Source organism: Crocodylus siamensis, chromosome 5 (genome assembly GCF_052110815.1).
Source record: "Crocodylus siamensis isolate JL-2025a chromosome 5, ASM5211081v1, whole genome shotgun sequence".
Lineage (NCBI taxonomy): Eukaryota > Metazoa > Chordata > Crocodylia > Crocodylidae > Crocodylus > Crocodylus siamensis.
The window spans coordinates 174598843-174610155 of NC_143399.1; positions in this window are offsets into that span (position 1 = coordinate 174598843).

Sequence of the window (11313 nt, forward strand, 5' to 3'; positions counted from 1 at the left end):
ATAGCTCAAGTTAATCCATTCAAGATGACAAGCACTGAGGGCTTTATTATACATTAATTTTAGGCACCTCCTGGAGCTCTAAACCCCTGGATTGTCCATGCATTAACACCTGAAACTAGTTTTAAGCAAACTACAGGCAGTTTAAATTGATGTCACTGCAGGGCAGACTTTTCTCTGATCTGTGTTACCCAGCCCATGTTCCATTAACGTGTGGCCACTCCACACAGCTGAGCTGCCCAAGTTGCAGTCCTCCAGCATCCCAAGATGCAGTGTCCCCTTTCCCACCCTCCTGTTCTGCATGGACAAACTTTCCACCTCCTGAACTCTACTGCCCAGGGGGTAGTTCTGACACCAAGCCAACTCTCCTTCCCACCCTCAGGGGTTCGATCCCATGCAAACAGCCTCCAGAGCACATGCCAGCTGGCCAGGTCATAGGGCATGGATGGGGCCTGGAGTGAAGTCAAGGGGGGAAACAAGGTAGAGGAGCAGGTCAGACTCCCATGAGCTGGGGCTTCCTTCCTGGGGATGGGGCAGTAGCTCCCACAAAAGCACTTTCCCTTAGCTCCCACTTCCCAGCCATCCTGGGAAGAACAATCAGCACCCCTCATACCCCAGTCCTAAATCCCAATCTATTAAAACATGAGACTTTTTTAAAATTTACTTCCTCTATTTCTTTTTAAATTCCCTTTTTTTTTTTTAACTTTTTTTATCTTCAGTGGCTGACTTCCTTCATTTCACTACCCTTCCCCTCACCCCACTTCCTTTCCAACCATTTCCTTTTAATTACTTACCACCATCCTATTAACTCTTTGCCTCCTAGGTTCATGTTTCCACCTTCTGCCCCGTCCTGCCACAGCCCATCTTTCACACCCCCACACCTAGAGCAGGGACAGAAGCCTATCCTGGCTCACCAGTCCTGCAGTGGCAACTCACAGCTGTAGCTCCTAGTCTGGCCCCTGCTTGCGGGCACTCTAGGCTAGGGACAGAAGTTACATGTAAACTGGTTTAAGTAATCAGAAACTGTAGCATAACAGAAGTTCAGTGCACATAAACCAGTTTCAAAATGGCTAAAATTGGTTTTAGGCCAGAGACCATGCTGGCTACATGCCAGAGACCCATGCTGTAGCATCCCTCGCTTCTGGCCTGAGCCACTGCAGGTATGTGGCTGCATTTCCTGAATCAAAAGTGAATGTGTGTCCAGTTGTTTCTCAGTTTAATCTCTGCTTAGACTAATGTGCAAAGACTGAATTGATTCAGCTTCAGGCTTTTTGACGGTCTGTACTTAGCCCTATTTGCCAGTCACAGCTGTGTAGGTGGGGGAAAGTCAGAGGTTTTTAGCTTTAATGTATGACCGCTACAAATTTGAGCTAACACTAACACCAATCAACATTTGAGTAGCTCAAAGTACAACATGTAACAAGGCCCTGAGACAAAGGTTCAGCATGGGTCCTCCATGCTACAGTCTGATTCCACACAGGATTGCCCTCCTTCATCAAAAGTTAATACACTTCTAAGCTTTCTCATTTTGTCATCTGGGGAGGGTTTTTTGTGGTTATGTACTTTTTTATCATATAATTTGATTCAGAAGTAAATGGTAGTTATAAAAACATTATAGTCTCACTAGGGGACTAAAAACACAAACACAGTCCTGGCTGAAGATAGATAAATCATAACAATGTACTCCATCACTTCCATTTTTATGTCCATAAGATAGGGCATTAAGTACAATTTTTATCTAGTAAACCAAGAAAGGAAAAATTATAAGAATTTATTGCAGCCAATAAACAAAAGGAAAGAAAGGACAGAAGAATTTAAGAAATAATGTACCAACTCAAAGAAAATCAAGAAATGAATATTAAGTATACACACCATATATCTAAAATCATTCAATGTCATGAATAAAACTGGAAAACACTGCAAATCACAGCATCTATTTTGTTTTTCACTTGTTATTTTTGTATGAGATCAAAGGAAGCTATTTATTTTATAGGGTCCACCAAGGGTATAGATAGGTATAACAAATATATCACTATCAAAGGATACCGATACAAGCTGTTACAATGCAACTATTATATCTGCATGAGCCCATAGCTATGTAAAGGCAGCAAAACTGCTCTAACCAATCTTGCTTTATACAGGGTCCAATTCAGGGCTATTTAGTTCACTTATGACTACTACAGGATCATACAAATAGTTTCAGCATAATATATGCTATATGCTCCCAAGCAGCAGCTTTCCACCCCACTCCACCCTTTTAAGGCAGATATATATGTACATTGATCCATACCCCAAGACTCTGTTTGCTTTGAATAGGCTAAAATATGTCTTCACCTCTGCCCAGCTCCAGATACACTTGGGCTTCACTTGGCTTTTCCCCATGGACACCAAGACATCAAGTTGTGCTATTCGGCCTATCCTTTTATGCTATCCAGCCCACAGATGCAATCCCATCAGGACACATGCTGGGTGGGAAGCTGTTCTGGGGCTGGGATCTTGCAGCAGTGACAGCGTGGAGTCAGGGCAGAGCTGAGAACTGCTGCCCACATAGGAGGAGGAAAGGAGGTGCCCAGGGCTACTCTGCCCCAGCTCTGAACCACCCCGTTACCAATGCAAGATCCCAGCCCCGGTCACAAGCAAGTCCTCTCTCATCTGTGCACCCTGCCAGTGGTGCTGAGCCTGGTCTTCATGGAAACCCTGGCCCTGTGCTGTCACAGTACTGATGCTACTGGGGTCTCCTTGGAAAATGGCCACAGTGATGTGAGCAGGGGCTGCTGGGAAATGGAGTCCAGCCACCAGCCAGATGCACCACTTTGCCCACCCCTGGTCAAGAAGAACCTACCTGGGAACTTGCAGAAAATGTTCATGTACCAGACTTTTTTCAGATGCATGCAAAAAAGCCTTGGGCTAGAGGTGTTTGGAAGTAGCCCTTAAAAGGCATGACACTATATCAGGTAAGATTCTTCATCTGGCAACAAACACTTGACTTCTATTAACACTGCACATAGGTAGCCACCTGGCTCCAACTGAGTTTGAGCAAGCACTCTGCTAACCAAATTAGTGGCCTTATTGGCTCTGGCTTTACATGTAAGGGTAGCCAAAGAGCTGATCTTCGCTGTGGAATGTGCTCTCAGTCTGGAAGCACTACATCTTTCAGATTCTTAGTCCCAATTTTTAATTTTTGTGTTCATTTTCTCTTTCCTAGGTGTGGTACTTGAATTCATTGAATTGCATCTTGTTATTTGGCTAGGGACACACATTACACATAAACCAGTTTTTGGTGATCAGAAACTGATCTGTAACAGAACAGATGTTCAATGCACATAAACCAATTTGAAAATGGATGAAACTGGTTTAAGATAAACCTGGTTGAATGCAGTATCAGACTGAACCGATTTGGGTCAAACCAGTTTATGCAATGTCTGTCCCAGACCCTTTGCTCGTTTAAGCTAAACAAGACACCCCCAGCATCCTGGCATGCTGTTTGGAGCTTGCTGCTCCATAGCAGAGCTGGTCCCTCCCCTCTGCTCCCTGGCTGGAGCTCCAGAAGAGACTTGCAGGCACAGAAGGGTCTGCTGGCTTCCCTATGCCCCCCTCCCCCTCCATCTTACCACTCACTGCTTAAGCAGAGATCCCTTCCTCTTCTCTCCCACAGCACGAACCGTAGTCAGCATGCGGTATGCTAGATAATTCTGTGTAAGGCAGATAGGACAGTGTCTGTTTTGAAGTGAATCAACAGCTCAGTTGGTAACATCCCTGTATTCCTTTCTTTGGAAAAACCTGTTTAAGAAGACCTTCAACTAATGAGCGAGGCTTTGTTTTCTGATGGGGTGCTAAATGCTGATAACAGAGCTGATAAATGCTCTGTTATCAAGGGGGGTGGGGAACCCCCCCCTATTCACAGTGTCCCACCAGGGCCTAGCCATGCCTGCTCAGCTCAGCCCTGAGAAAGGGAAGGGAGGGCTGCTCTAGCACCTCCTGGCTTCTAACCTGAGCCACTGCAGGCATGTACCTGCATGTCTGGAATAAAAAGGTTATGTCTAGCCATCTCCAAATTGGTTCAACCTTTGCACATTAAACTAACCTGCAAAGATTGAATCAATTCAGACTCAGGCTTTTTGTGGCCTGGTCCTGGTGGATGCTGTCTACCTGGACTTCAAGAAGGCCTTTTACACTGCTTCCCACCAAATGCTCATAAAAAAACTAGGTGACTGTGGCATTGATGCCTACACAGTCAGATGGGTGTCAAATTGGCTCAGTGATCACACCCAGAGAGTGGTGGTGGACAGGTTATTTTTGACCTGGAGGAATGTGGGCAATTGAGTTCCCCAGGGCTTGGTCCTTGGGCCTGTGCTATTCAACATCTTTATCAGTGAATTGGAAGTGGGTGTAGAAAGCACTCTGTCCAAATTCGCTGATGACACAAAGATGTGGAGAGGAGTGGGCACACTGTAGGGGAAGGATAAAATCCAACTAGATCTAGACAGGTTACAGAGGTGGGCGGATGAGAATAAAATGGAATTCAATGCAGACAAGTATAAGGTGCTGCATCTAGGGAGAAGGGACCAGCAACACACCTATAGGCTGGGGAACATCCTTCTCAACAATACAGTGGCTGAAAGGGATGTTGGAGTCATTGACTCCAGGATGGACATGAGCTACCAACGCAAGGAAGTGGTCAGTAAGGCTAACCGCACTTTGTCTTTCATCTACAGATCCAGGGAGGTGATCCTTCCCCTCTAAGCGGTGATGGTCAGGCCGCAGTTGGAGTACTGCATCCAGTTCTGTGCGCCACACTTGAAGAGGGATGTGGCTAACCTTGAGAGGGTTCAGAGGAGGGCCACTCACATGGTTGGGGGTCACCAGGCCAGGCCCTACAAAGATAAACTAAAGGGCCTGAATCTATTCAGCCTACACAAGTGGCTGCCTGGGGATCTGGTGGCTGTCTATAAACTCACCAGGGGAGAAAAGAGGAAAATAAGTGAGGCTCTGTTCCCCTGGACACCACCTGGGATAGCAAGGAATAATGGCCACAAATTGATTGAGAGTAGATTCAGGCTTGGTATCAGGAGGCATTACTTTACAGTTAGGGCTGCCAGGCTCTGGAATGGGCTCCCAAGGGTGGTGGTGCTCTCCCTTACCTTGGGGATCTTCAAGAGGGGGTTGGATAGATGTCTGGCTGGGGAATTATGATCCTAGCACTAATTCCTGCCCAGGGCAGTGGGTCGGTCTTGATGATCTGTTCAGGTCCCTTCTGACCCTAGAAAACATGAAGCTATGAAGAAGCAGGGGATTTTTTATGCTATCTTTTAGTGGACCAATATATGGTTGGGAGAGATGTTTGACAAGCTCAGACCTGAAGAGTGTGCTTTGTGCCCCCAAACTTGTCACACTTCTCTCCTATCTTTGCAATTCGTCCACTAAAAAATAACCAACTCCCCCCCAAACAAAACAAACAAACAAACAAACAAAAAGACAACCTTGCTGTATGGCCGTATTTCAATTTCTTCTTTCCCCTTTAGATTCCAATCCTATGGTGAGGTCCATTTCTTCCTTCCCTTAAGTTTTTATCATTAACCCCCTTTAAATCTTATTTAAAGTCTTTCTTGTCATGTTAATAAGTTGATATACAAATACTCTAGACTTCCAGACAAATTTAGGGGCTGATATGATTTTTTCCCATTGATCTCAATGGCCTTAGGATCAGACCTGGAAGCATCACCTATCTTAGACAGAGTGCACATTAGCTTTATCTCAGAAATAGGCCAGATGTTGTAAGGTCTAACTGCATGTGTCTGCATTCTGGCCATGTGCCTACAGCATGGCTATGTCTGTGTAGAAACATTTTTCAACTACAATTATACAGAATATATATTTTTAAATATTTCCAGTAGGTACCTCTTTAGCTCTTACTTCTCATTATGGTTCTCTTTAGCATGTAAAAAAATATTCCTCACTTGGGTTTCACTCTATGTGGTAAAGCAGCAAAGTGGGGGCCAATTTAGGGTATACCAAATTGTAGTACACAAAACATAAGGTTTGATTTGTTTTTCAACAGCTATTTTTTTCCTCATTTTTATAGACTAGTGCCCACAAGCAGAATTCTAGCACCCAGAACTGCTTCCAAAAACCAATCAAGAACTTTTAAGCTAAGCACACAGGACTTTTATATCTTGTCAATGGATGATGCCCCAGTCAGACAGAGGCAGCAGCATCATCAAGTACTACTTCTTGACTCAAAACAATTTGGTGAAGAGCTTGGAAGCTTTGGTAGACTGAGAAAGAAACAGCAGACTTAGTGGAGGATGAGCAGGCACTCTTCCAGCATGACAGCTGGATCTTTGACTATACAGAACTCCTCTCCCCACTTTTGGCCTGCCCACAGTTTGAGATGCCATTCTCCTTAATCCCCCACTGTTACCTTCGCTTGTAGCATGTTCTGCCTACCTACGCATTCTGTGCATGAATATTACCCTCTTTGTTGTTCAGAAATCAATCAGCCAAGGCGTCTAGCAGAAAACTGATTTACTAGATGTCTAATCTGGTTCTGAGGTGCTTTTGAGTCCACTGCCAGGAAGCATAGCCCTGCCCACAAGTCCATCCACTTCTATTAAACATGTGCCAAGCCACATTCTGCTGTTCCTAAACTCTCTTCCTCTGGTGCACTTCAGAGTGGTGGCCATCTGGGATGACCCCAGAGCAGTTCTTTACCTAATTTCTGTGTTTGGTGGAGATGGAGTGCACACAGGAGAGCTGTGGAAATGTTATGAATGTGCCTTGCCCAAGCATGTAAAAAGTTACATTTCCCTATTACCTGTTACTTGTAATGTTTTTGCACCCTCCTCCCTGCCCCCCTGCTTTTTTGCATAGTTTAATACTCACCTCTTTCCAATGTAAAAGATTTATGGCCACAGTTAGAAACCTATATATAAAAATAAGGAATTATTTCCTAGTTTTAGTATTAATTTTAAGCAGTATGTTACAATACTGATACAGATATATTGGGATTAGGAATTACTGTTTTTCACTATCTTTTCCAAAGTTAAGATTCACACAGATCTGTCCTATTCACTGCTAACAATTTTCATCAAATAGGAAGACAGGAGTCTATTTCTATTGTTCATGAGCCATTTCAATCTTTTGAAATATATCCCTAAGAAAATCATATACTTTTTTAAAGGATACATTGAAGAATTTTTATCATCACAAATAATCATACCTTATACCAGATCTGACCTTGTTGGTCTATATATTATGTAAGGATAATTTGGAAAGAAGCTCTTTAAAATGCAAAACTGATATACTGATATACTCCTTTTGTCACTTTTGAAACTATAAACCACTTCGTCTTGCATTCTAGAACTTTAGTGGACATCACATTTCGCATATTTTATGTTCAGTTTGCCAAATGCATTTGTCTTTCATTAAGCTAAAACATGGAGAAGCTAAACTAGTCTGTCTATGGGAAGGGATTTTAGAATTAAAAAGAAGAGGAAGAGGAAAAAGATGTTTTCTCACTGCTGTTTAAATAGTTGGTAGGTAATCTACACTGCAAAAGTTAAATTTCAGTTTAAAAACCCCAAACAAAATCATTGCTCCTCAACACTGGGAGAATACATACAGCTCCTGGGTTAGTTCCACTTTGATAAAACCTGTCATTGATAAAAGAGAGTTCAAGCTTCACTAAACCAATTAAAATGTTTTTGCCTCGGGAGGTAAATAAAAGCACATGATAGAACTAAAGCAGAGTGGGAGAGTGGTAATCAGTACAGTAGTTCAGTATTGAACAATATTGAACACTGTAACAATAACACATAATAAATCATTTTGAAAGGTACATTGGATATATTTTTTCAAGGACAAATAAAGTATACTCATGAGGATCAAAAGGAGGTCTTTGTTATTTTTATAGTCCATTTTTAAAAGTATTGACAATTCCTTCTGAAAGAAACTTTATCCTCCTCGACTGCACAAAATATTCCTAAAAGTAATTTTGAATATGTCTGTGTATGGACATAAATTCTTTATAGTTAGAGCTATTTTCTTGGAAATGTTTACGTATTTTGTGCTTCTAGGCCCAAAACATATTTTAATTGTTTATATTAAACAGATCTTAAAAAATTATGAAAAATAGCTAACACTGTTTTGATTAAGCCATGCAAACTGGTGATAGGATTCCCTAATACTTTTATTCCTATTACTTTCTTTCCAACAGCCAAAATAAACAGTTCAGCACAATCAGATTTTTTAGAAGTCCTGACTCCATTGAAATCAATGGCAGAATTCCCATGGACTCCAGCGAAGCTAGGATTTCACCCATTATTTTTAAATAGGAACAACAAGGATCACCTAGTATACTGACTACAGTACAGCCAGGTGACACTTTCATTTATTTTAATAAGAGTTCTGCCTGTGTGCCGTTTTGCTGGATCACTCCCACTCAGTTAATCCATTCATCCAAAGAAATATGACAGCTAAGGAGGGAACTCACTACTATGCTACTAATAAAATTTACTACAACTAAGTGAAGTGAGCAATATAGCATAGGGAAATGTGCAGCTTGGGTTTGTGCTTTCATCTCCTTCCCCAGAAAATGTATTTTATTTGTTGTTTTGGTTAATTCATTTTTTTCATCAAAACACATAAAACACATGTGAATGCTATGCTGCCTCTTCACAAGAGGAAGAGCACCGCTTCTTGAAAAATGGGCCTATGTTATCTTTAAAATGTCCTAATTCTGACTTGAAAAATTACCCATTTTTAGTGGGAAATTGCCTGTTTTTGATTGAAACCTTTGTGTTATTCAGTGAAAGGGGTTTAGAAAATGGGTTTGTTCTGGAACTAACAACAACATGTGAAAAGTCCTTGAATTGCCAGTAATTTTTCATTTCACTAAAAACATGTCACATTCATATAGGAGGCAACACTATATCCCTTACTCAGTGCCCAATCTTTATTCCATTACATCAATAATAAAACTCCAAGTGACTTTAATTGGAGTGAGATCAGCCTCATTCCTTACTCAAGGACAATTCTGTTGTTTGTCTAACCATTGAAGCAGCAGGATTTAGCTCCAAGTACCTCACTGAAGTCACTGGCAGTTACTTGGGACCTCACTGAAGTCACTAGCAGGTTTCCAAATAAATAATTTCCACCCTCTGACAGGTTTTCAAATAAAAACAGCATTCCAAAACTGCACGTTTTAGAGGATTTTTTAAAATTCTGATGGAATTAACATCTAATTTCCTCCCCAATTTATGTATTGAAGTAAAAGCTCATCACAGATGACCCGCTCAGTCCCAGTATATGCAGGATACACTATCAGTATTTATCTATAAAATGGGAGTGGTCCTTTTCTGGACATGGCTCAGATAAATTCACAACTGCTGCATCCACACTCTGGGCTCAGCGAATTCACAACTGGTGTATGCTTTCAATTTCATATTTTTTGCTAGCTTTGTATTTCTTATATTATTTTAAAATCAGATGATGCCAGTGGCCTGGCCCATAACCTGAAGTGTCTCAAAATCCTTACAGATCTATTGACTGAAGTGTGAACTTTCTGTGACCTTTCTTAGCCTGAAGCTACCGTAATGGAGAGGTTGTGTGTTCAGATGTAAGTAATGTCCTAGAATGGCCAGCAGCCTTTTCAGGTCCAAGGCATATGGGCAGGTAGGTGGGCAGGAGGCAGGACCACTGCTATCGCTTCTTCCCTCCGTGACAGCTTGAGAAGAGTTCATTCAACCTCTACTTCTCGCCATGGTGGGGCAGGGCGAGTAACCCAGGGTTTCTCCACTTGCACAGTGATACCTGGGGATTCCAATTTAGGATGTGAAAGAACACATTCTCACACAGCTGACCCGCTTCATTTAGTGATGTCTGTTTATGGATTAAGTGAAGTTCAATGAATTTCTGCACCAGCCTCTCTCTCTCTCTCTCTCTTTCCGACTGCCCCCCCCCGACCCTGCCCCCCCGCCCCACACACACACACACACTTTTCTAATATGGTTGTTATAAATTCCATTGCTTCAGCTCTTATAAAACTGATATATACCGATAAAACCAAATACTGGTATAATTCAACTTTTAAAAAAAATTTTTACGTGCCAACATACAATCAATGGTCACTATCACTCCCAGGATGCTTATGTGAAGCAAGGCAACAGCTATTTGCAGAATGCTAATTTTTTTTCTTTATATGGAGAACTCATGTTTAATCTGGAAAACACTTCACTAATTGTCTGTTCATAAGCCTCATTAGAAGGCACTTGAAATGTAACAAATTTAGCATTAGAGATGGTCAGGGATTTTTCCCAAAACTTGGAGAAAGAGAACAAACTCTGAATAGCTGCTGATTAGGGCATTTGCAAGGGACATTCAATATCAGTTTCAAGTTCCTGCTTTAGCCAGGGACATTACCTATTCTGGGGTCTCTCTCAAGAATTTCAAAAGTTTAAGATTCATTGTGCACTGAAACAAAACAAATTCTAAAACCACCAATGTTTTCATAAAATGTTAATACTCTTTCCCAGAATGCCTTTGTTATAACATAGCAATACTAAACTGCAACAGTGGCAAGGTAAATAATGAACAGCACCACAAAAAATAAAAGCAAAAGCAAAACAATATATAGAAAGATGGGAAAATGGTGAAGAAGAAAAAGGAAGTAAAATTTTAAATAATATTCCTTTTAGAAATGGCAGCAGTCCTCTTCCTTGATTTTACTAGATATTGCAATGAACATTGGCTAGCTAAGGATAGAACATTCATTTTAATTATACAATGGCCATATTATCCCAATTCAAAATATGTCTCCATAGCTGTGGTAATAGATGGTGCCTGTAGACATGTGGGGAGGCTGCAGACTCGATTAATCGAGTATAATAATTAGCATGCTCCAGGAGCCGCCACATCTCCTGTAGTGTTATCAAATCTATTTGAGTCTATTCTGAGAGGTTTCTGGAACACCAACATGCCCACAAGATCCAATGCTAACTTGCCTCCATGCTTGTATACATTAGTTAGAGATTACAGTGCGTAAACTGTATGTCAAGAAGGCAAATGCACATTACTATTACATTTTAAAAACACACTGGACTGCTGTATACATTGGATTCAACATTTAATATTTGTTTTAATGAATGTCCTATTATTTATCTCCTGGGTGACTCTCAGCGGTTTCCTGGATATTTAATTCCTAGAGACTCCAACGCAATCCTGGAGGGTTGGCAACCTTAATCTCATGTGTCAGCATCCCCATGCTTCAAAATGGCAGCAGGGATGCTTTAACTAAAGCTCATTCGATGAGCTTTAGCT